The following is a 23,487-nucleotide window of genomic DNA, read 5'->3' as shown; positions in this document are numbered from 1 at the left end:
AACAGAAGACTTCAATCTCCTGAGTTGTTGCTCCAGTACCTTCCCTTACTGCAAAATTTGCTGCAGATGGGGAGAAACCTCCCCACATAAAATGGTTGTGTGTATCCCCTTATAAGCCCTTTCTATTCATGAAGCATAACATGACCCCGTTGAATGGGACAGAGCTAAAGAGTAAGATTATTCTGTTTAAAACCCTCTGACACAGAGGCAGGCATTTAAAAAAATTGTGGCTGCAAGGTAAAAGCTATTAATACCATTTCATTGTCTAAGAGCCAGAGCAGCTTTAATTACACATAAAAGATTCATAGGACAAGAGTCAATATTGCTGTGGCCTTAACAACCCTAGCGGGGACACTTTCTCAGTCTCCTAAGCATGAGGCACCTGGTGCAGCAGCACCTGAGAGACCCATGGGAGGAGGGCCTCATCTAAGGAAAGCTGCCATTCTGGTGCTTCCTCAATTGCAGGGAATTGACCCACTGCTGAGCGTAAGCTTTCCAGTTGTTGCAGGGATACTCTCAAGGGTGTCAGGCTTAGCAGCTGGTGTATCTCAGTGGTTGTTGCTTTGGCAGTTGTCATCTTATAATGAGGTTCCCACCTTAAATGGCACATTTATGTCTTCAGGGAGACTTTGAAAATCATTCAGTTTAGAAACCATTCTGCTGATCTCTCCTGGTGGTAATTTTCTCTCTCTCTTCTCTTCCCTTACTCCTGCTCTGAGGTAGTTGGCATTAAGCGTCTGATTCAAAGCCCACTGAAATCAATGAGGATCTCTATTGACTTTAAAAGGCTTGAGATCAGAATCTTCATTCCACCCAATACTGTATTGAGGCCAAGTCCATGTTAGTCATTTGAGAGTCACTCCGGATCAGGACCCAAAATGACCAATTAGTTAGGGTGCCTCCATTTTGGGGTGCCAGGGTGGGATAATGGAGGGCTTACTTTCAGAAGTGCTGGGTACACACAGCTGATTTCAGCTGAAGTTGTGGGTGCTCAGCACCTCTGAAAATCAGACCCAAGTCATCTGATGTTGTTGGATACTCAACTTTATTGGTCTCTTTTGAAAACATTGGCCTAAGTGTTCAGTAATCACTGATTTAAGCAGTCCAGACAGCTGTGATATCACAAGCAGAAGGTTATGAATTGCTTTTCTGTTTAGTACTTTCACACCATAGTGCTTTCCAGCTGTATAATATTTAATCTTCACACTTAAAAATGAACCTAAATTAACCAAATGCAGCCATGTTTGTATTTGGAGTTTTAAGTCTGAATCCAGGTCTGAACCTCAGGTCTCGAGTCCATCTATGTGCAGCATTCCTGTGAGGCATATGAGCTAGTACTCATACCCCTAGGTTTTGGAAAGAAAATGCAGATGTTTGTGAACATTTTTGGATGCTTTTTGAAGCTCGTTTAGTTGAAAATTCAGATTTTCTAAAAATAGGGACCATTCTAGAAGCTGTTTGCAAAACAGAAAATAATTTTGCACAAAAAAGTGAATAATTTTTGCACAAGTATTTTCATGGAAGTTTGAAAATGTTCATTTTAGCTCTAGCTACTCTACAGATGGGGAAACTACGATATAGAATGGGAGTCAATGAACTACAGTGATTTGATGCCAGCTGAGGATACAGCACTCTGTCTGAAACATTTTTGCTATACAATGAGTTCCCCAACACTTCCCTACTTCCTCTTCTAATCACAAAAATACTTAGCCCTGACATGACACTCTTCATACACAGATCTGAGAGTGCTTACCAAACATGAGTAAACATGGCCATTTCCATAGATGGGGAAACCAGAGCCTGGAGAGGCTAAGTGACATGCCCAGGTTCACACATTATGTCAGTGGCAGAGCAAAAAATAATAATGTTGGGTGAAATCCTAGTTCTGTTGACGTCAAAGCAAGTTTTGCCATTGACTTCAATGCTGTCAGGGTCTCACCCTCAAGTCCAGTGCCCTATTCACTAGGGGTATGTCTACATTTGAGCTTCAATAGATGTACCCTCGCTAGTTCTGCTGAAACTAGCACACTAAAAATAGCAGTGTAGCTGGGGTAGCACAGTCATTGACTGGGGCTAGCAGCTAAAATACATACCTGTCTAGACCCCTTGGGTATGTATTCAGGCAGCTAGCCTAAGCCACCACCTATGGTACTCTGGCTTTTAAATCTCTGAGTAACTCCTCATCCTTGGCAGCTTTTTTAAAAAAAGAACAAAACTAAAATGTTGTTTGCACAATAAAGACATACTGCTCACTTTTGACTATGAGAGTCTCATGCACTAGCCCAATGCCATGATGGTTTGGGCTGCAAGTCCTGCAGGGCAATATATAAATCCAAACCAAACCCCTGTTTCCACTGCAGTTTTAAAAAGAAACATTTTGAGTGGTGTTTGAATTTGTAAAACCCAGTTGCAAAATTGTGAGGCAAAATTATCTGGTGGACGGTGCACAAGATAAAGAGTTGGGGACTTGCGTGGTATGTTCCTGACTCTATCACTGAATTGATGGGCAGCATTGAGCCAATCACTTCATCTCTCTGCCTCAGTTTCCCCATCTGTAAAACTGGGATAATACTACTTCCCTACTGCACAAGGCTGTTGTGAGGGTTAATTAAGGCTTATGCAGTATTTAGAACATGCAATGTGCAATACAATGTAAAGTAGTATTGCCTCAGATCCTTGTCTCAGATCATCCTTTCCTGAAGGAGTGGACTCTGGGATAGGGATCTTCTTGTGGATATTCCTACACATTGTTCCTTTTAGGGAAGGCAGGATTTGAGGACCTAGGGTCCATTATGTGTCCCATTATTATTCTGATATTTTTTCTCCTGCGTCTAAGATCTTACCTTAGAGTTTTATACTGCTACCCGTCACCATAGTATGTCAACACTACATTTAGCGGTGCTAGTTATTGGATGCGAGTTAAATGCTAGTTGATTATTAACAACAGTTACTGGGATTCAACAACTGCTTAATGAGATGTAACAACTAAATATTAAGATAGATATCTATTAAACCCAATCTTAATAGTCAATTGGTGTTTAATTGACATGTTAATTTTCTTATTACATCTCAATTAAATCCACAGTTGAAGCACTTATTTTTGGGTATGACCAAATTATGATTGGAGGCAAAAACGTAAACTAAAATATAATCACATAAGCTACAACTGATCTTAAATGCAAACACTTTATGAATATTCTTATACCATTGAAAGAGTAGATTTGGGGTAGGTACTTTAAAAACAACGTAGGAAAGATGGAAAAAATAATCATTCTGCCAATTAACTCTTGCAGCCAGGGATTAATGAATAGTTATTTACAGAGATAATTTTCACAGCCACTCCCTTTTCAGCAAAATTATAAAATTTGAATTTTCTAAAAACACCCTTGAAATGAGTGTGCAACAGCAGCAACTGAGACTTCCAGGACATTTGTAAAATTCATTCTTCTGTTAAAGTTTGTTTTTGGGGGTGCAGCAGTTTACAAAACGTAGTGAGGAATTTCCCCAAGTTTGTCTGTGGATGACACACAAAGGTCTGTGATTGTGGACAGAGGTAAAAAGCATGTTATAATATAGGTCCCAACCTGCACCCAGTGCAGTCCACTGGAAAACTCTCATTGACTTCAGTCAATGCAGGATCAAGTCCATAAGGAGGATGAGGCAAAAGACTGGGTTATATTTAGTAAAGGGGGCAAAGTAGGAATATATTGAACATTTAGTGCCAGGGAACAGATAGTTTGAGGCAGGGGACTTGCCTTGACTTCTCTCTCTATGTATAAATGACTGCAGGCATTGAAAGTAGCAGCACTGAGCAGAGGGAGTCTCTGTTCTAACTGGTCATCCAAATCTTTGACCTGATGGAATCACTTGGTACAGCTTGACCATGAGTCCTCCTCCTCTAGAACTGCCATTGCTACCAGCCACCTCTCTCAATAACTAGTAGTTAGGATTCATAATCCCTAGACCTCAAAGCACTTCACAGAAGTGGGTAAGCCTTTCTTATATTATCCTTTCTACAGAGGGCATAAGCTGAGGCACAGAGAGATTCAGTGACTTACCCAAGGTCACACAGGAAGTCAGTGGCAGAGCTAGGAGTAGCATCCAGGTCTCCTGACCCCCAGTCCCGTGCCCTCTACCCTGGACCATGCGGTGTCATTATCCACTGTGCAGGATTTAACCACATGGATACTGGATCATAGCTGGCTCGAGTCATTTCAGTTCAATATTTGTGAATTCCTCTTGCTTCTCCTCTGCTTGGATTTCCATAGGTACCAGATCCCATAACTGAGCTTTTCTGACACACTCACTGTTGTGAAACAATCTAACTGGTTTCCATAGCTATGTGTTGTTAGGTGTTTCCTAGCTAATGAAGCACCTTTGCAAGGCAGGCTAGTCGTGTGTGCCAGCAGCGACAAATGATCTCCGTACCTTTTCTGCTCACACGTTTGCCTCAGATACATTAATGATCACTAAACCTTGCTGATGGAGGGACTCCTTTTGGTGACAACCTCATTATTCCGTTATCAGGAGCTGACACTATCCAGGTTGTCACGACAACCAGCCATGATTCAAAGCTGCTCTGAAAGGTCTGAACCTCAGGCAAATAACCAGCCCTTAGCTCTCAGCAGATGCTCAACCCGTCAGCCAATCGTGGGGGAGCTGGGAAACCATGACATCATAGTCCAACTAGTCCAAAAAAATCAATTCTTAGTTTGCAGTGTTCCTCCTTGTCGCTTTTCCCCAAACCCCAGCTCAGCAGTGTGGCAAAACCGGTCTGCAGTGTTACTATTTCAAACCACTTCACAGTTGACTTCAAAACTTCAAACTGGGTGAGGGGTGAATGTGTAATCAGGGCCACACAGACACGCACACAAAATATACAGCATTTCAGTTAACTAATTCAGGCTTGGTCAGAGCTTTTGCAGAATGGTGATCAATTACAATCCAGACAGAAGGCTGGATGCTGCTATAACACTGACTGTCATGCCGTCAGGATCCAGATCAGTTATGTTGCTTGTTTTGTTTTTTTGTTTTAAGGGGGGAGGGGAATTCCTTAGCACTAATTTCCTCTGAAGTACAAAGTCACTTGCAGCACCCACTAATTATTGTAGATGGAGAGGGGAAGAGAAAAGCCATGGCATCCAATTAATAGCCATGCTATATTGCAAAGAGTATGTCAGGTTTGCCAGGGAGGTGTGGTAAATGCTGTGGAACCAGTTCCATAACTTTCAAAGGATACATTTGCATATACTGCCTAATGCAAGCCATGAGGGTCGCTAAGCCTGAGCTTTGGCATACCTGGACTGCTGTACCTGGAGCCATAGATTTGATTAAGGTTGAATAAATGTCAGTAGCATTGACCTAAGGATTCCCAGAAGTGATGCTTCTGACATTTGGTTGCAGAGCTTTCCTGAACTGCTGCTCCTCTAGAACAGTATTTCTCAACGACTGGTCCATGCACTGGTGCCAGTCCCTGAGATCTCCACGACAAAGTTTAGGAAGGCAGGAAGCTGGTTCCTGATATCTAAAAGGTTGAGAAACATTGCTCTAGAATTCACTCCCTGTAGAAATCAGCTTAAGCACAAACTTAAACTTTTAGGAGAAGTTGCTCTCTTTTCCCAAGAAATATTTGTCTCCTTGCCTGTGTGGCCATCCTCGCAGGTCTTCTGCAAATACCGGGGAGCACAGTACTTGGCCTCTTTTATTGAGACCTCAAAGCTTGCTGGGACTCAGATACACAGGGATGAGTTCCAATAAATGACTGTAATAAGTGCTAAATCCTTTCAGGGTGGACTGGGTATGCAGGAGTTTATAGGTGCCAAGTGTTGTTATTATTTATTATCGCTGCATGACAGACTATCTGATCAGATCTGAAAAGGGAGATTTCAGCTCCTTTGCAATGACTTTAAATGTCCCCAGCCTGTTTCATAAGAATAGGGGCTGATATTTCCCTTTCCCATACCTGGTTATGCACTGGTTGTCTGTCTCCCTCCAGCCTAGTGTATTTAAGTGGGGCTGTACCGATATAGCCGTCAGGAGGAATTCACTCCTGCATCAAGGTCACCGTACACTGGCTATGTCTGCACAAAGTGACTGGGAGGCAGCCATTAGGCTCCCCCAAGGAGCATCCCAGTGTAGGAAGCCTCCTCAGCAAACACGGAGTTGGTGCAGCCAGTTCTGTGCTTCCGCAAGAGCCCTTGCTGCAGGAGATGTGTAAGAGGCAGGCCAGAGGAGGGAGGAGATGTGGTCAAGTTATGCCCTGGTTATTCCTGGCTGCTGCTATGGCCCATAGGGGCTGTGGATCAACGCAGGACAGCTCCTGAAGCTACTCTAACATGGGCCAGGGGCTAAATTGGCCTCTGGCATTCACAGAATTGGAGTGTGTGGGGAGTGCTCTGCGTGCCCCTCTCAGCTGACAGGGCTGAATTGGGTCCCTAAGATGCTTCAGGAAGGGAGGCTCTGTGTAAATGCAAACTCTGATCTACTTTTCAGATAAATGACAATTCAATACACTTATATCTTATGTAGCATTTTAAATTAGCATCCAGCAGGGAGATACCCTCTCCTGTGCTCTGTAGGAAGGAGACAGAAATCTTGTGGTGACCCACTAAAGATTTGGGGGACCAGGTTAAGCAGGATTCTGCAGCAGCATCAAAACCCTTGTCTGTCCAAAGTGCCACACCAGCCGAGCAAGTCCAATCTGAACTGCAGAATTTCAGAGCCCTTGGGCCTTCCCAGTTCTATGGCCATGAAATCATTCCCTGTCAGTGGAAAGCAGTCAGCCTTTGAGAATACAAAGAACAATGTTCCTTTTGTCAACGTGCCTTGAAGCATACAGTGCATGTAGGACCCCTTATGTGTAGCCTCCAGTGTGTGTGAACCTCAGAATGATTGGATGGGTTTGAGGGGGAACTCACAGGTACTGTGCTCTTGGGAGGACTTCCCCAGTCAGAGGCAGAGTCCCCAAATGCCAATATAATGCCTTTTTTGTGGCTTCTTCCTCTTACTTTCTCCTATGCCACACTGCCCTTTTATCTCTCCCCATCTCCCTTCACCAGGGTTCCTTCTCTTCTGTTCCCTCAGGGGCTCCTTCTCTTCCCTACTGAGGAGGGGCTGCTTCTGAAGAGGGGTCAGGGATGGTCCTGACGGTGGGTGATGTTCCCTTCCCCCTCTCCGGGAACTGCATGGGTATGTTTGTGCCGAGCTTGGTCCGCATGTCTTTTACCTTCATCATGCCTTCTCTCTGTAGCTGAATAGGTTTTTCTACTGAGATCCAGCCCCTCCCCACAACTATTCTATCCTATTCTATTCTATTCTACATGGGTGGTTCTTATACCACACTCATCATCACAGTATCCCTTGTGGTTAGTGACCTCAGTGGCAACTCAGTGGATAAGCTGGCTCGCATTCAGAGAGCCAGGTGGTGGCTTGAGAGTAGCTTATGGCAGCAGCCTGGAGATGGCTAGAAGGGGTCCCCATAAAACCACAATCCCAGAAGCCAAGGGTTTGGGGAGCCCCAAAGGCCCACTCTGGGCAGTGGTGCTAGGACCATTCAAAAGCCCCCAGGACTTTTGGGATAAGTCACTTGCCAAATATCCCCCCGATGCTTTGGTGATATTTTGACAGTTGTCTCTGCACCCAAACAGGTTACAACCTTAATGAAAACTGAGATCTGGGGGCATATGCCCTGATTAAATAGTGCCGGGGGAGAATGAGTCTCCTCTCTCCCTCCAGCCTCTGTTGCTGGCTTCATTTTTATGCTCTTTGATAGAACAAATAGGAGACTAAACGACTCCTTCGTATGCTGTGCTGGCCTGGTCTTTGTGAAATACAGGCAGAGTCCACGGGCCAGGTCCTTGCATATGTGTATCTATTTTTTAAAAAATGCATGTGATCAAGTCACATGATTAGTTTGATTTTTAAATGAATGGACCGTATTCACCCACTGATTCTGCCTCCTGATGTGTACCGGTGCGTCTTAGGCAATGCTCTGACCAGCACTTGTCTTCACGCCGTGCCAGTCCCAGGAAATTTCAAACAGGGCGTATTTCTTATTCTTAAATGGTGGCTATAAAGATGTGGATTATTTGTTAAACTGTGATTCGGGGTCTGAGCTAGTTGAATTATATTTATAAACTAATCCCTGTTCTATGTAGATGTCGGGGTCGCCGTTCACTCACTCATCCAAGAGTTGCCATCAGTGCAAGCTCTTTCTGGGCAGTGGGACTTTCGAAAACTCTCTGCATTGGTCTAACTCTGTTCCTATTGACTTCAAAGGGAGCAAAGTTAGGCTATTGGCAAGACACTTTTGAAAATCCATCCTACCTAACACAAAAGAGAAGCAATTCCCTATAAATTATTCACTCAGTGCTGGCTCTCATGATCCAGCAAAACTCTCCTTGTGATGGGAGACACAGTGTCCGTAATACGTAAATTACCAGTACAACCATTTCTGCTACCTGCTGAGTGGGGAGAGATTCCCCTCTTATACTGCCATGAGATTGCTGGGCAGGCCTGGTGAATATTGGCACTAATATTACCAGGGCTGGCCTTAGGATTTATGGTGCCCTAGGCGAGATTATTAAACTGGTGCCCCTGTGCCTGATCTGCTCTTAGCAACACAAACATAAGCTTACAGTATTGGAAAACTTGCCACATTCACGTTATTAAAACCAGTTTAACTTAATTAAGCACACTGTAATGCTGATGGACTAGCACTAAAGAAGCAGCACTATAGAAAAAATTCTGATGACAGAATGATGCAAATTTTTTTTTAATTTATCAAAATTTTATTGGAAATTTATATGAAGAGGTATTGAAACAAAGATTTGTTTTTAATTAAAAGCAATCTTTCTGGCTTTTTTGGCTGCAAAATCAGTAATAATGTCATCGTATGACAAAGACAAAGTCGTGTCTTGTTTGATTGCAAGAATAGCAAGACCAGTTAAGCGTTCCTGATTCATTGTAGAGCGGAGATAGTTTTTAATGAGCTTTAGTTTTGAGAAACTCCGTTCTCCTGATGCTACTGTTAAAGGAATTGTCAGTAGAATGCGAGTGGCAATGTACACATTAGGATATATGTCAACAAGTTTGCGGGTATGAATAAACTGTACAATGTCCATCACCGATTTTGCATGTGGCAACACTGATGACAGTGTACTCAATTCTTCGTACAGTTCAAGTCCATTTAAATCAAAACTACCACCGTGCTTCAGGAGGCTCTCTAGGTTCTTGCACTTTGTCATTAGTTGCTCTTGTTTTCCTATTTCGTTGAATTTAGTTATGTCATACAAAAATCCAAACTGTTCATGGTGTACTTGCAAGGTATTAAACCTTTCATCAACAGCAGATACTGCTTTATCCATCACAACATTAAAAAATTCAACCTCAAATTTCTTTTCTGGATCGTCTATGGGCATGATCTGCTGTACAGATTCTTCACAAAGAAGTGTCCCTGGCCTTTTAAACTCATATTAACTATGTATTTACTTTATGAAAGTTGGAGAAAACATTATGAAAACGTAAAACATTGGCTGCCCAACTTCTGGGCTGGCAAAAGTTATACTGACTCACAGGGAAAAAAAAAGCAGGAGAATCTTAGTACAACATATGGTCACTCTATACCAGGGGTCGGGTCGGCAACCTTTCAGAAGTGGTGTGCCAAGTTCACTGTAATTTAAGGTTTCTCGTGCCAGTAATACATTTTAATGTTTGTAGAAGGTTTCTCTCTATGTCTATATTATATAAATAAACTATTGTTATTATCTGAGGTCTTGGCCACCGGTCCTGCTCAGGCCACTGCCAGCTGAGTAAATGAAACCCCAAACCGGCAGTGGGCTGGTGGCTGGAACCCTAGACAAGGATCCCAGGCCCTGCTCAGCCCGCTGCTGGTCTGGGGTTCTGACCACCAACTCCTGCCAGCCAGGATCCCAGCTGCCAACCCCCCCTCAGCCTGCTACCAGCCTGGGATTCTGCTCACCCAGGCTGGCAGGAGGCAGAGTGGGGCTGGCGGCTGAGCTCCTGACTGGCAAGGGGTGGGCAGCCGGAACCCTGGAGTAGCAGTAGGCTGAGCGCTGCTGGCACCCCAGACTGGCAGCAGACTGAGCCACTCAACCCCCCATCGGCCCTGCTCAGCCCGCCACCAGCCCACTCAGCCCGCTGCCGGCTGAGTGAATGGAACCCCAGGCTGACAGCAGGTTGAGTGGTTCAGTTGGCCTGCTCAGCCCACTGCCAGCCTGGGGTTCCTTGGGGGTCCCCAGGCCAGCAGCAGGTGCTGAGTGGGGCCTATGGCTGGTATCCCAGCTGGCAATAGGGCAGCAGCCAGAACCCCAGAGCAGTGATGGGCTGAGCCGCTCAGTCTGCTGCTGCATACCATCAAAATTCAGCTCACCTGCCACCTTTGACACGTGTGCCGTAGGTTGCCGACCCCTGCTTTATACACTAGTAAGGAGATGAGCATATTACAGTTGTTGGAGGGCTCTTATCAGGAGTAACAGGCTATAGGAAAGTCAGTCAACATTTTTTGTTTCTCTGATGAAAACTGGCCCACTCCCTGCCTCAAACCAAATCTGTCACTAATAATTGTCAACAACTTAATTTTCTGTTTTTGGCTAAGATATTGATTTTTTAAAAAAAAAATATTGAAATTGGATTCAGGATTGTTAGCAAGAATTTTTGGCAAACAAAGTTGTTAAATGACAATCTAAATGGCAACACAGTACTGTTTTCATGCTTGGCTGACCCCCCAGCCCACTGGTCCAACAGCTGCAGTAGAGGAGGAGATAGGTGGAAAACTGCAGGACCCCAAAATCCACCTCTTGGGGTGCAGAGTGGCAACAGCAGCAGCAAACCCTCAGGTCCAATCACACGCCAATGGGCACCACCACCAGCCTTATGGACCATGGTGAAGTTAGCACAGCATCTGATCTCAGGGACAGGGCACCCATGGAGCCACAGCAGCTCATCCTGCCCTGTGCAGCTCCCCCCGGATGAGATGGATCGCTGGCAGCTGCCAGCCTGGGGGAGAGGCGCTCCCCAGCTAGGGTGACCAGATCCAGATGTCCTGATTTTATAGGGCCAGTCCCGATATTTGGGGCTTTGTCTTATATAGGCACCAATTACCCCCACCTAGAGTGACCAGACAGAAAGTGTGTAAAAGCAGGACAGGGATGGATGGGGGTGGGGGTGTAAAAGGAGCCTATATAAGAAAAAGACCCCAAAATTGGGACTGTCCCTATAAAATAGGGATATCTGCTCACCCTACCCCAATCCCCTATCCTGATTTTTCACACATCTGGCTAACCCCAGCCAAGCCCTGTGTGACATTCCAATTCTGGCTGCCTGCCCAGGAAGTGAGTTACTTTCACTTTCATTCCTCAGCAAGCAGCCAGCCAGCCTCCCTCCGCCCTAGCACTTCACCCAACCTAGCCCTGACGGAGGGGAGGGAGGAGAGAGAGAGGTGTGCTCCTGGGGAGGAGGGAGCAAGGAGGGGGTGCTCCGTGGGGCAGGGGAGAGAAGAATGGATGTTATGGGAGACAACAAAGGATACTGGTTCCAGAGCCAGAGCCTCACCTGACCTCAGCCGGGGGGAAAGAGTCACACTCACAGGTGAGCTTTCCCAACCCTACCCTCTCCCCTTCCCAGAGACCCCAGCAGCCAATCCCGTCCCTCAGACTGTGCTGTATTCGGCTCTCTCTAGGACCCAGCAGCCCTGCTTCTACACTGTCTGGGCTGCCTGGAGAGTGGTGCCCCCAGGCAGTGTGAGGCCCTATGCAGCTGCCTATTCTGCCTATGCCTAAGGACGGCCCTGAATATTACCTAAACATCCTCTGTAGAACAGCCATGCCACCTTGCCATACACACCATGTACGTGATCATATCAGGTCTCACAAGCTAATCAGCATTAGATTAGATTAGTACTTCCTGGATAGAAGACCTTTGAGAAACCTCTGTGTGCAGCAGGAAGTAGTGATAGCAGTTCAGTAAGGGCTGCTCTTCTGAGTCAGAATTGAATCAGTGACCCAGCATGGTGTTGCTACTGGAGAAGCTGTCTTTTGAATGAGTTGTACAACTCAGGCATGACTACATGGGGTCATTGAAGATCACATGGTGCTTTGTAGGATGGGGAGTGCTTGTTACCTTGGTCACATTTTGACTTGGGTAATTACATTCTGCTTGCGTAAATTTCTCCTGAAGTTTCAGCCAGGAAAAGGTATTGTTCATTTTTTGCCCCAAACTGTCGTGTATCGTGGCTTTGTATTGTGCTTCATCCCAGAGGTGGGCACATTTTAATGGCTGCCAAAGTGATCTCAGTGTATGGTTTTAAAAGGCTCAGTATAAATGTAAGGTAATTATCATCAGTATTGTAACTAAAATGGGATGGTTTTCTGCTTTTCAAACCTATCTTGTCAGTAGGAATCCAACTTGTTGGTTTTGGAGAAGCGGCAAAATGGATCCGACTGTCTCGAAAGATTTAATGCTTCAAACCAGAGTTCAGTGCTTTAAAATCCTAAACAGAAAGAAAGAGCAAGAAAAATAATCTGAAAAGACACTAGGGGGAAATGGGAATCTCTTCAGACTAGTCCATGGCTCACTGCACAAAAGCATCCTCTTTATTCAAGACTGGCTGGAAGTTTGTTTGGAAAAAGAACTGCTGCAGCAAAAGCACATAGAATTCAGCAACACATGGGGATGACATTTAGCAAAGTGGCTTATTGTGGAAACCTAAGTAAGTTTCATTAAATTTTCACCTTCTCATTGGACAAAGAGAAACCAGTGCCATGAGCCAACCAAAACCTACAAATTAAGTCAGACATACCTTTAATCTGAGGAAGGCCAAGGGTTGAAAGAGCCCAGAATACTGAACTACCCTCTTATCCCTGCAGTTTTGGCTTGAGGTATATTGACGGGACAATGTTGGGGAAACTTGCAAGTTGCAGTACTCCCGCCTGTGCTCCATGTGTGTTCTATGGATAAACAGTTGTCTTTATTGTCAATGGTTGTAAATCCAGCATCCTAAACCAACACTGAATTCACATGGAAAAAAAAGTGTAAAAAATTGAATGCCTCAATATTCCTTCCTTTGCTGGGCTTAGGGAGTAGTTTTGTATGGCGTAGGGATCCATTTATCCTTCAGAATAAACACATGAATGAAGGGGATGGTGCTGCATATAAAGGTGTGCATGTGTCTCTGTGTCTGTGTACACATGTATATGCATATCCGGATTGGGACACTTGCTTTTTTTTAACCTGCTGCAAGTGAGGGGATTCTTACACCACTGCTGTGTTATTTTATTCAAGTTTCTCTATTCCCTCTCCCTCTTCAGCTTTCCCTGTGTTTCCTGCCTCGAAACAAAAGATTTGCCTATTCCAGCCCTCTCAGTGCTATTAGTAGTATTATTATCTGCTCTCTCTCCGCCAATGAGTGCAGCCAAAACCTGGTGACGACATGGGCTAGGGAACAGCAAGGAGGCAGTGAAGCATCCAAGCTACTAATGTTAGGATTGGAGGTCAAGAAGCTGCTCTCCACAGAGAATGGGAAGCTTGCAGATGGACTAGGCTTGGAAGGGAGGTTGCTTTTGACTGACAATACCAGACCTTGAAGGTGGACAGTCCGGTGCAGTATGACAGGACAAAGTGCAGGTAATGCCTTTATTTTTGCTATCAGGCTGTCAGTGCAATTGGTGCCTTATCTTGTGCTGTTCAGCTGGGAGAGGAATGGCTTATGGTTGCTTTCTTAAAACTGCCTGCAATGAGTATTACAAACAGCCATGTGTTCTGTTTAAATTTCCTTTATTGTTTCTGAGACTGTATTTAAGGGAAGGAAACCATTCAACACAGCTGATGCTGTGTGGGGTATTTGGTTGTAGGGAGAGGCTCTGGTGGTGTATTCTAGGTTTTGTGTATTTTTCCCCATTCTTGACACCTGTATTATTGTACTGCATCTGAATTTTTAAAAAATGGAGATTGACATGTGATGGCAGATAACTTCCTGGTTAAAATAAAAACTGTAAAGCCTGCATTGGCACTGAAGTTGTGTCAACGCAGACACCAACCGTAAAAGCTGTCTTGGTGTGTTTGAAATCAAATCCCAACAATGCAGTTCTCCAGGCTGTGCTTCTGCAGAAGAGTACGAAAACCCTATAGACTCTTTGTTATTTATTCTTCTGTCATTTGCTGGCAAAATGCACCTAATTCACCCCTTTAAAAACACTTTCTTGCTAAGTTTTCCCCAAATTGATTAAATGCAGCAGTTCTGGTCTCTCTCATGCACACACATGGTGGTGGTTTGTGACACCACACTGAAGCTGTCCCTGTGTTGGGTTGTCCCTTTGTCCCAGTATTGTACACTAGCCAATTGAGGAAGTGTTACAGCCCAGCTCTGCTGCTCCAGTCTCCTCTCCTCAGAGGGGGAGATGATTTCAACACTGGTGCCCCAAAGCCCATTCAGCTTCTTTTAGAACCCATTTTTTTCTGCTGTTAGACTTGAACTGCATTTTGTAGAGCCAAACTCTTTTAAATATTATTCCATGTAAAGAAATATGGGGAGGAAAAGGGGAAAAACTGTTGCTTCATATTGCGCTGTGTCTGGAAATGTCGAATGGACATGAACCTGAGCTGTGAAGTGCAGGTCTGGCTCTGGACTTGTCTTTGGAACCACCAGAGGCCTGGGGTGTTGGGAGCCAGGGTGTTTGACTAATCCCCATTCTTGTTAATAGGGAACTTTGACGCTAAACTTACCAGGAGTTAGCACTCCTTTGGAGAGTTTGGCAAACAAGTTTGCACTTTTCATTCCCGCACTTCTGCGCCCTCCTCCCCCAAGCAAATTTTTAATCACATGTAAGGAATATTTGGGGGTTGTTTTTTTATTTTTCCTAATTGGCCAGTAAATGCTTCTGCTTGCTGCATGAAAGCTGGTGCAGTAACAGTGGGAAGTGGCTAGTTAGAGATCAAACTCCACTTTGCTGGGTGACAGGGTGCTGATCTGACTTTTCCCAGCATGATCAGCAGGACTCGCTGTCACAAGGGTTGTGGGCAAGGCAGCTGCTGGCCTGAGGGGGAGAGAAAAGAAAATGCTGGGGCCTGAGGGGAAGATGAAACAAAATGCTCCCCAATGTCACCTATCTCTCGTATGAGTTAACGTTCTATGCTGGGTCTCTGTGTATGGCTGGTGGGAGGGAAATGTGTGGGGACAGTGAGGCGCATGGAATAACACTGTGACGAGAGAGGGGGTGTGGACAAAGTGAGGAGGGCGGCAGAGAGGAGCATGGGGTTGGTGTGCAGTGGGCATGAGGGGAAGGGATGGTCAGGGCGGGCAGCTGGGAGGAAGGAAAATGAGCAGGTTGAGACTATGAGGGGAAGGTGGGGAAGGGGGCAGTGTGGGAGAAGACAGGTGGGATGGGCGAGGGCATGGAAGAGGAATGGGAGGAGGCAAGGTGAGGTGTCTGGGAGGGAGTGCTGGAATGGGAAAAGCAGAGGGTGAAGTCTATAGTGGCAGGATGAGCGAGCATGACGGGACTGGAGGGTGAAAAATTTCACTCGGTCAAGACAGCAGCTTGGGACTAGAGAACAGGATCGAGAGGCTGAGAGCTGGCAAACCCTCCATGCTTCCTGCCTAGGAGCCATGATGGTAGCATTCCCTGTGACTGGTCTTGCTGATACTCAACTTTTTTCTTACAATTTCCCACCATTGCTCCCAGTGGCTCTGTTCCACCAATGGTAGGAAAGGTGGGGCACTCAGACAGATGGGGCAAAGGTAGCTGCCACCTTGCCATCTAGACCTTGTGTGGGCAGGCATCAACAACATGGTCCTTACGGCTCTGCTGGGCCAAATGCACTACTGCATTGATGGTAGAAACAGGGGGTAATTTTCCAAAAAAGGTCCAGTGTAGACAAGGCCCTTGTGTGCTTATCTCATCCCTCATGTAACCCAGCTGTGTTGTGTCGTGTCGTGTGATGGAGACAGGCAAAGAGGAAAAGTGCAATGAGGGCGATAAACCTACCCATGCCTTGGAAGGTGAACAGGTAGTGGCAGTGACCCCAGTAATTTGGTCACTAGTTAGAATTTCTTTGCTAATAGAAATAGCAGTTAAAAAAATCAGGCATACAGTTAGAGGAGGTTCTAAGTCTGGTGAGCACTTTGGTAGGTTGCTCCAGGATTGGGCAGGAAGGTTGCTTTGAGCATTTAGAGAGGGATTGATGGATTGCTCTAGGTCTGGGTTGATTTCTCTAGGACAGGTTGTTGCTGTAGGTGTAGGAGGAAAAGGGATGCTTGAGGCCTGGACTAGTGGGTGGGATTACTGTATGCTTGGGTGGGAAGATGGAAAGGTTGCTGTGGACTTGGGAGGATGCCTGGCTCTAGGTTTGGGCTGGTTGGAATCTGTGTAGGCTACTCCAGGACTGGGAGGAAAGTTTCCCTGGGCTGGGAGGGTGTGCAGTTAGGTTGGTTGGGCTAGGCCAGGGTGGGAGGATGAGACAGCTGCTCTAAAAGAGCAGGTCAGTGGGCTGCTCTGGGTCTTGGTAGCATTGTGAGTAGGTTGCTGTAGGTCTGAGTGGAGAGGTTGCTCTAGGCCTGTGTGTGCAGATATGTAAGGATTGTGTAGGCAATCTGATCTAAGCCCGGGGGCTGTGGGGGGGGAATTGCTCTAGACATGGACAGGTGTTCTTTGTTCTAGACCTGGGGGGATGGCTGGCTGTACTAATCCTGGATTCACTCATTTAGTCCCTCATGTAATTACTCATTTAGGTACTAGAAGCATGTCTGAGCTGCACCTTTGCTCCTATTAGCCATGAGAAGGATTCAAAGTAACACGGGCTACTGGTTTCAGCAGCAACAATTTATGAAAGCTGCACCTCTGATCAGCCCAGTGGGAGGCATTCACCAGGGCAGTCTGCCTTTGTAATCATGGGCTCTGCGCCCTATGCTCAGATATGTTCCCCCCTACTCCCTTACCGCAAGCCCTTTTAGCACCTTCACCAATGAAAGGATCCACCACCATCCTCCTTGCAATAACTCTCTAGCAGGTTTTCATAACTCCTACAGTGCTCTGTCTCGAGGGACCTGTGGATCCGCCATCCTTTCAAATAGACAAACCCGAACAAACTCCATGGATGAAATCCTGGCCCTACTGAAGTCGACAGGATTTTGGCTCTTCTGTCTATATTGGACGGAACCAAAATCCTGTATCCAAACAGTCCCTAAAAATGTGGGGAATCTGGGATCCAAATCCAAGCTTTGTGGCCTGGGGCCTTCTCCACAGAGCCACGTTACAAGCCTTGAATAAGGGGCAGTGACAGCCCAGTCAGGGGCACCACAGGCTGCATCTTTGTCTCCTGGTGCTTATACAGTAGTTACACATAGGCTTGCGAGGGGCGAAGCTCAGTTACTAGCCTTGGTAGCCATCAATTAGTCATGCTCCTGCAGGAAGACTGCTGGTTACCTTTGACACTCCTGAATGAGGTATGTCTGCGGATAGCAGAAAGCGAAGCACTGTGTCACCATTGTTTTGAGCAAAGGGGAGGGATTTTTTTGTTTCACAAATAAGAACTGGAGAGAAGCAGCTTTCTTCTGTCACCAGCACCTAGTGACCCACCCCAGGAAGAATGCTCCATTTCTGCTGCATTACACAGAACTGCCATGTATAGATCAAAAAGATCTTAGCTGGGATAAGAGGCAAAGTTCACAGATACAGTGTTGAGGCCACTGGATGGGGTTTCCACTAATGGGTTACATCCACGTCAGTGTCTGGCAGACATAAAACTTAATTTTTTAGTCTTTAGTTACGCAAGACTTCTATGACTTGGTGGCTGGTGTGAGTGAGTACTGAACAGGGTCAGGTCTGTAAAGATCCCTCAGCTTTCTGTGGGGGGGATTGATAAAATCACGTTTAGCCTTCTCCTAAATTGGATTAAATCCTGCTTGCCTCCCTCAAGAGAGCTCTGCCATTGATGTCAATGGGACTCTTGCTGCAAGTAACATGAGCAGGGGTTAGCTCAGAGTTTGTATTGGTTTGAAGGACTTTGAACATGTGGGTGTATAAAGTTGGTAAGTGTGTCTAACCCTAGAAATATTGGTATCACCTGAGCAATGAGCTCATTTCAATACATAGTGACATAAATTTACCTGGCCCTTCACAGACAAAATAAGGCCCGTTCCCTCCCCCTGCATGCTACCATCAGTCACTCAGTTAAAATAATCTGTTACATATGTGGCAGTGTTTGTGCTGCTGCTGCCTGAGTTGTACCTGGTATGTTTCAGGGATGGCTTAGATGAGAAGGATCTTTAGAGAGAAAAAGAAAGAGTGCACAGCATAAGGGTAGTTCAGATCTGGAATAGGCTTCCATGTGGAGATTGTAGAGTCCCTGTCATTGGAGGATTTTAAAAACAGGTTGCACAAACAGCTGTCAGGGATGGTCTAGGTTTACTTGGTCCTGCCTCAACACAAGAGGTTGGACTTGATGACCTCTTGAGGTCCCTTCCATCCCTATATTTCTGTGATTTGATGATAAGCAATAATAACTGCAGAAAATGACGTTAAAGCAATATATAAGAATGCAGACACCAGAAAATGCCTGAGTCAAGGCTGAATGCATCACCTTTACTCTGTTCCTTGTCTGGACAGATTATGATATAGGCTTTATTTAATACTTTGATTAGGGCTAAATTAAGGCAGTCTGGAGCATCAGGCACAACACAGCACCCTTATGGTGCTGCCCCAGCATCTGGAGTGACGGTCGTAGTGGGGCTCCCCCTCCAGGAAAGTAGGAGCAGTGGCATGACCACTCCCAGAAGCAATCAGCAGCAGGCTCTCCCCCCAGTGCATCAGTCATGTTTGCAAACTTTTCTTTACAACCATGTGGGTGTTGATCACTGATTACTCTCGCCCATCGCTCCACCGATATAGTCACAAGGTGCCCGTTATCTACCAGGTAATGAGCGTTGGGATAGGGCGGAGGCTCGATCACTGGATGTCCTCGGGAGGGGTGACAAGTGCCCCCGAAGGTGACGATGGGGATAACGCAAACAATGAATCGTAGGGTTAAAATTGAGGGTTTATTGAATGGGTCACAAGTGTGGATGAGGAACAACTTAATACTAGTTACAACTTGGGCCTACAATATAATACTAGAACAAATAATAAAAATACTGCAATCACAAACAGAAGCTGACCCTGGTACCGCTCTAGGTCCCAGTAGTTATTCAGGTTCTTCCAAGGGCTAGTAAAGGTACTATTGGTGCTATTATTAAGCATAAATGCAATTACTCGTCTAAGTAAAAAAATGCAGTAAGACAGTTAAAGATTGCCGTGAGACTCCCCTTGCGTTCAAGGTTTCCTGGTCAGTGGGTTTCCCCTCGCAGTAGCCTTGGGGCGGCTAGAATCTGCTTTCGTCTCCGGCTTACACAGACGATTACAGGCTCAGTTAGTTAGCAGAATTAGCAGCTAGGCAAACTCACACACACAAACCACAAAAGTTTCATCACCACCGGCAACCGGGTAGGCTTCTGAGAACACGGAGCCGAGGGAGACCTCGAGTTGATCAGGCTCGGTTACAGGTACGAGTTTCTGCGTTTCTCCCTGCCCACCGCTTGCACGATGGGCAATTTATAAGGGTAATAACATGTTCAGTTTTTTGGCCAGGTTTCTCCTAATTAGGAGATTTACAGATGCCTCGTTACCACCCTCGGGGGGGGGGGGTGGTTCCTGGAACTGGCTGACCACAAAATTTGCCTAGCCCCAACGGTTACTTTCGGGGAAATGCTTCTTGTTTGAGAATACGTGTATGCTCGTTTCCTGAACATGGAGGCCAGGGCAAAACTGCCTAGGGCTGTGACACTAACAGTGGGCTTGAATGTTCATTCATTTTAAAACAAAACAGAGATTCTGATATAATCCCAGGACTCCAGCACCTGCAGCACTGGTGTAGGCCTACAGTTTCCATGCCTTGACCTGGCCCTGCGATCATGTATGGTTATTTATTAATGTAATATACTGTACTCTACTGGTGTTTATAACCTTAAATACACATGCATATCTAAAATAACCTGCGATTACAATATTACAGATTATGGTATGATGCAAACCTTCAAAGAGTCAGTGTTAACCTTAACTTTCTCATTTCCTTCTTACATTTGGGGTGCTAAGAATGCCTCTGGAATATTTCCAGGCTCACCCATTTTTATAAACAGTTAGGTTATTGTGTGTGCAAGCTTATTTTACATATGTGCTAATAATGCAGGTTTATTTTGGGAGGCCTTTTGAAAATGCAGCTGTGTCTTACTGGTTGGTGGTGAAGGTCGTCATGTTTTCTGGGTTGTTTTCTCCTCCCTGTCTCTCCATTGTAAAAGAGAAAATTCTCTAGACCTGAAATTGTGCTTTTCTGCAGCGACTCTTGACTGGACCTGCAGTGCCCAGATGCCAGCTCGTATTTTTGCCAGCCGCAGTCTTGAAGTAATGTGGTGCTGTTTGCTATAACCGTGGCTGCAGTGTACTATGGACCTGGTGGTAGAGATGCTAGTCACTTTGTTAAATTCCTGTACATAATTTGCTACAGTGCTGCCATTCGTCCCTCCCGCACATCCTGTTCCCTGGATGATCCTGCACTTGGATTTGGGACATCCTTGCACCACTACTTCTAAAGTTGTCGGAAAAAAGTATTTGTACAGGTGGAAGCATAGAAAATGCCCTTAATTCTGATTCTGTTCTATAAAACACAGACTCTTGTGCTTTGAGCTGAGGTTCATTTGTCTTGGGGGCAGACACTGAGACCACGGCTCCTATTGGTACATGAATATTTTAGCAATTGAAATGCTGTCTGCCTGTTCCAGAAAAGAGCTGTTCAGATCCTCATTTGATCCGTTAATGAACAGGCATCAGGCTGGCTCAGGTCAGCATCCTGGTTAGTTCTTATGATGTGGCTGATAATGACCCCATCTCTACGTATTGTGTTGCTTCTTCCTCACTGGATCTGTGGGAGCTTGAAGAGGGGCAAAGCGAATGGTTTCTAGGAAGAAGATAAGGCAGCACGAATTCTTTCTTTGTACTGATGGACCAGGGAGGCTCATTGCTTTTTTGGGGGATGCTCAGTCCAAAAAGTTAAGGGGGAGGTTTTCATACAGTCCAGGTTGGGGGAATCAAGTCCATCCCTCCCTCCATCTCTGTCTTTACGTCTTCCTACCCTGTATCTTACTCCCTATGCTTCTCTCCAGACTCCTCCCTTTGTGCCCTTCTTCTACTCTTGGCTTTGACCCTTCTAATGCCATCCCCTTTGCTTGGATGAATCTTTCACTTCCCCTGTGCCAAGTTCGCCCCCTCCCCACCTTCTGATCCCTTCTTTTCTGAAGCTTCCTTATGATGATCCCATTGCTTATCTTTCTGACACTGGAACTCTTATCCCAGGAATTGTACTTGTCTGAGTTAGGGCCAGACTGGATCTAATGGGACAGGTGCACTGGGGTGGAGAGCCAGGGAATGAGGAGAATCCCCTCTCCCTTTTGCATTCTCGGGAAGGGCCAGTCAACATTCCACTCCTTGAACCCACGGAGCACAATGAGTCCTCTAGTTGCATTTATCAAATGTGGACGGACACCTGCATGCAGCCACCAGTGGATTTTTTTGTGGCCACGACAGCCTTCAAAACCTGGACAGAGATTGTCGAGGACAAAGCAGCGGCCCTCCCTGCAGCACCCAGCTGTTGCTCCTGAATAGCAGTTACCAACGGCACTGAGATGCGCTGCCTCAGTGTTTGCACTGGTGTTGCTAGCAGGGGTTGGCCCCCTGCACCAGGCAGCTTCCTAGGGGAAGCAGTCAGCACCTCTTGTGACATGTGCGCTGTCAGTGGAGGAGGCTGTGGTGTTCAGTTGCCGTGGCGCTCCCCCGGGCAGCTCCGTTGGGGCACGGGGAGACAGGTCAGTGCTTCCCCCGGTCTGGTCTGCACTTGCTGTTTACAGTTGCTGTAGCTGCCACAGCAGCTCAAAGGCTCAGGACTGCTTGTCAGCTTCCTGGCAGGGTGAGGGGCTCCTGCTCTGTGACATGCTCTGAGCACAAGAATAGGAGCAAAGTCCAGGTGTGCTGAATGGGGAGCTCTACTGCCTTCTTATGACACAAATCAATTAGTGATTTGGATGTGTACGTGTGCATATTTGTTTTTCCTAAAGTTAATTAAGGCCACCAAAAATTTTGTTGTGAGAACCCGGTGCCATCAGTGATGTGGGTTGAGAGTGGAGCCCTAGCCTTATCCTTACTGCGCTGGCTAGCAGAGCTGGCCCTGCACAAGGGGACTGGAAACGCGTGTTGGACTCTTCTTTTCAAGGGGTGTAGCAATAGCAACTCTTCCCTGAGCTCCCAGAGGTATTGTAGCTGCCTCTGGCAGACTGCCTCCAGGGGCTTACCCTAGGGGGCGGTGCCCCCACATTGTCATTACCTTCGCTGCAGCCACTGACTTGATATCCACAATCTGGTCTTAGAGTTGCGTGCTCTTCAGGGTAGGGGCCTTGTCTTTTTCCATGTCCTGTAAAGCACCCTGGACACTTATGGTACATTCTACATGAATAGCTATAATGCAGACTTACCTGGATGTGAGGAATACTGAGCACCATATTGTTATTTGTAAGCAGAAGTAGTAGAAGGCTGTGAACATGTATCCTGGAATGATGGTTCTCCAGTTCTTACTTCTGGGCATATCTGACCTGCCTCTCCCCTTGTCCAATGAGATCTTGCAGCAACATCATGTGGATGGAGTTTTCCAGCCAATAGGTGGTGCCAGAAATCAACTACTGAATGCAGTTTGATCTTTATTCATTCTGTTTAGCTCACTGAACCACATTGAATGGCAGTTATTTTCACAGGGAAATTTTCCAGCATAGCTATAGTGATATTATTATAGTTATACTGGTGTAGGTCCCCATGTGGACACTCTGTTCTGGAACACATGTGATTTCATTCTAATATACTTAGTCTACTTGGAAAGTGGAGAAAGTATACTGGAATATAGTCACTTTTATTCCAGAATGGTGTGTTCAAATGGGGAATTCTAATTATAGCAGTAGATTTATACCGGTATAGCTATGGTGGCATTTGCTCCTGGGCAAGGAGAGGAAAAACATATGTCCATATTTTTTCCCAGCAGCCCCCAAAGCACAAACAATTGTTAGAATCCTCGTTGGCTTTCTGGTGGAGTTAAGTAGCACAGGGACCCCCTGTGATGGCTCACAGTTCTGTCATACAGTGTCAGTGAGCATGAGAGACAGAGTGTGGGATAAGATGACCAAACCTAACATTTAGATGTGGCAGAATTCAGTCTTTTTATAACGTTGATGGATAATATTGATGTTTATTTGAAAGTATTTTTTTTAGATTTGTATTGATCTTAAATTTTCCCATTTGCAGAAAATTATTGCTGGGGCTCAGACAATAGGGGAAGTCAGACAATAATTATTTAATGACAATAGACCATGAGCATTCAAAAAGTTAAAGCTATGTAACCGTTAAA

At 45.7% G+C, this 23,487-nt stretch overlaps 1 protein-coding gene across 3 annotated transcripts in view; it reads left to right on the top strand.

Annotated features, from left to right (window-relative positions):
- Positions 1-23,487, top strand: part of PAK3 (p21 (RAC1) activated kinase 3) — a 193,251-nt gene that overhangs the window by 75,797 nt on the left and 93,967 nt on the right. For 2 of the 3 annotated variants that reach the window (XM_030576249.1, XM_030576246.1), the window contains exon 1: positions 13,489-13,641. The exons of the other annotated variant lie outside the window; for it this stretch is intronic. The gene's annotated coding sequence lies outside the window, so the exon portion shown is untranslated. Of the gene's footprint in view, positions 1-13,488; positions 13,642-23,487 lie in introns of those variants that run through there. 3 annotated transcript variants of the gene reach the window in all.

This window comes from Gopherus evgoodei, chromosome 9 (assembly GCF_007399415.2).
Source record: "Gopherus evgoodei ecotype Sinaloan lineage chromosome 9, rGopEvg1_v1.p, whole genome shotgun sequence".
In the NCBI taxonomy this organism is placed as follows: domain Eukaryota; kingdom Metazoa; phylum Chordata; order Testudines; family Testudinidae; genus Gopherus; species Gopherus evgoodei.
This window is presented reverse-complemented; position numbering and strand designations above follow the sequence as displayed.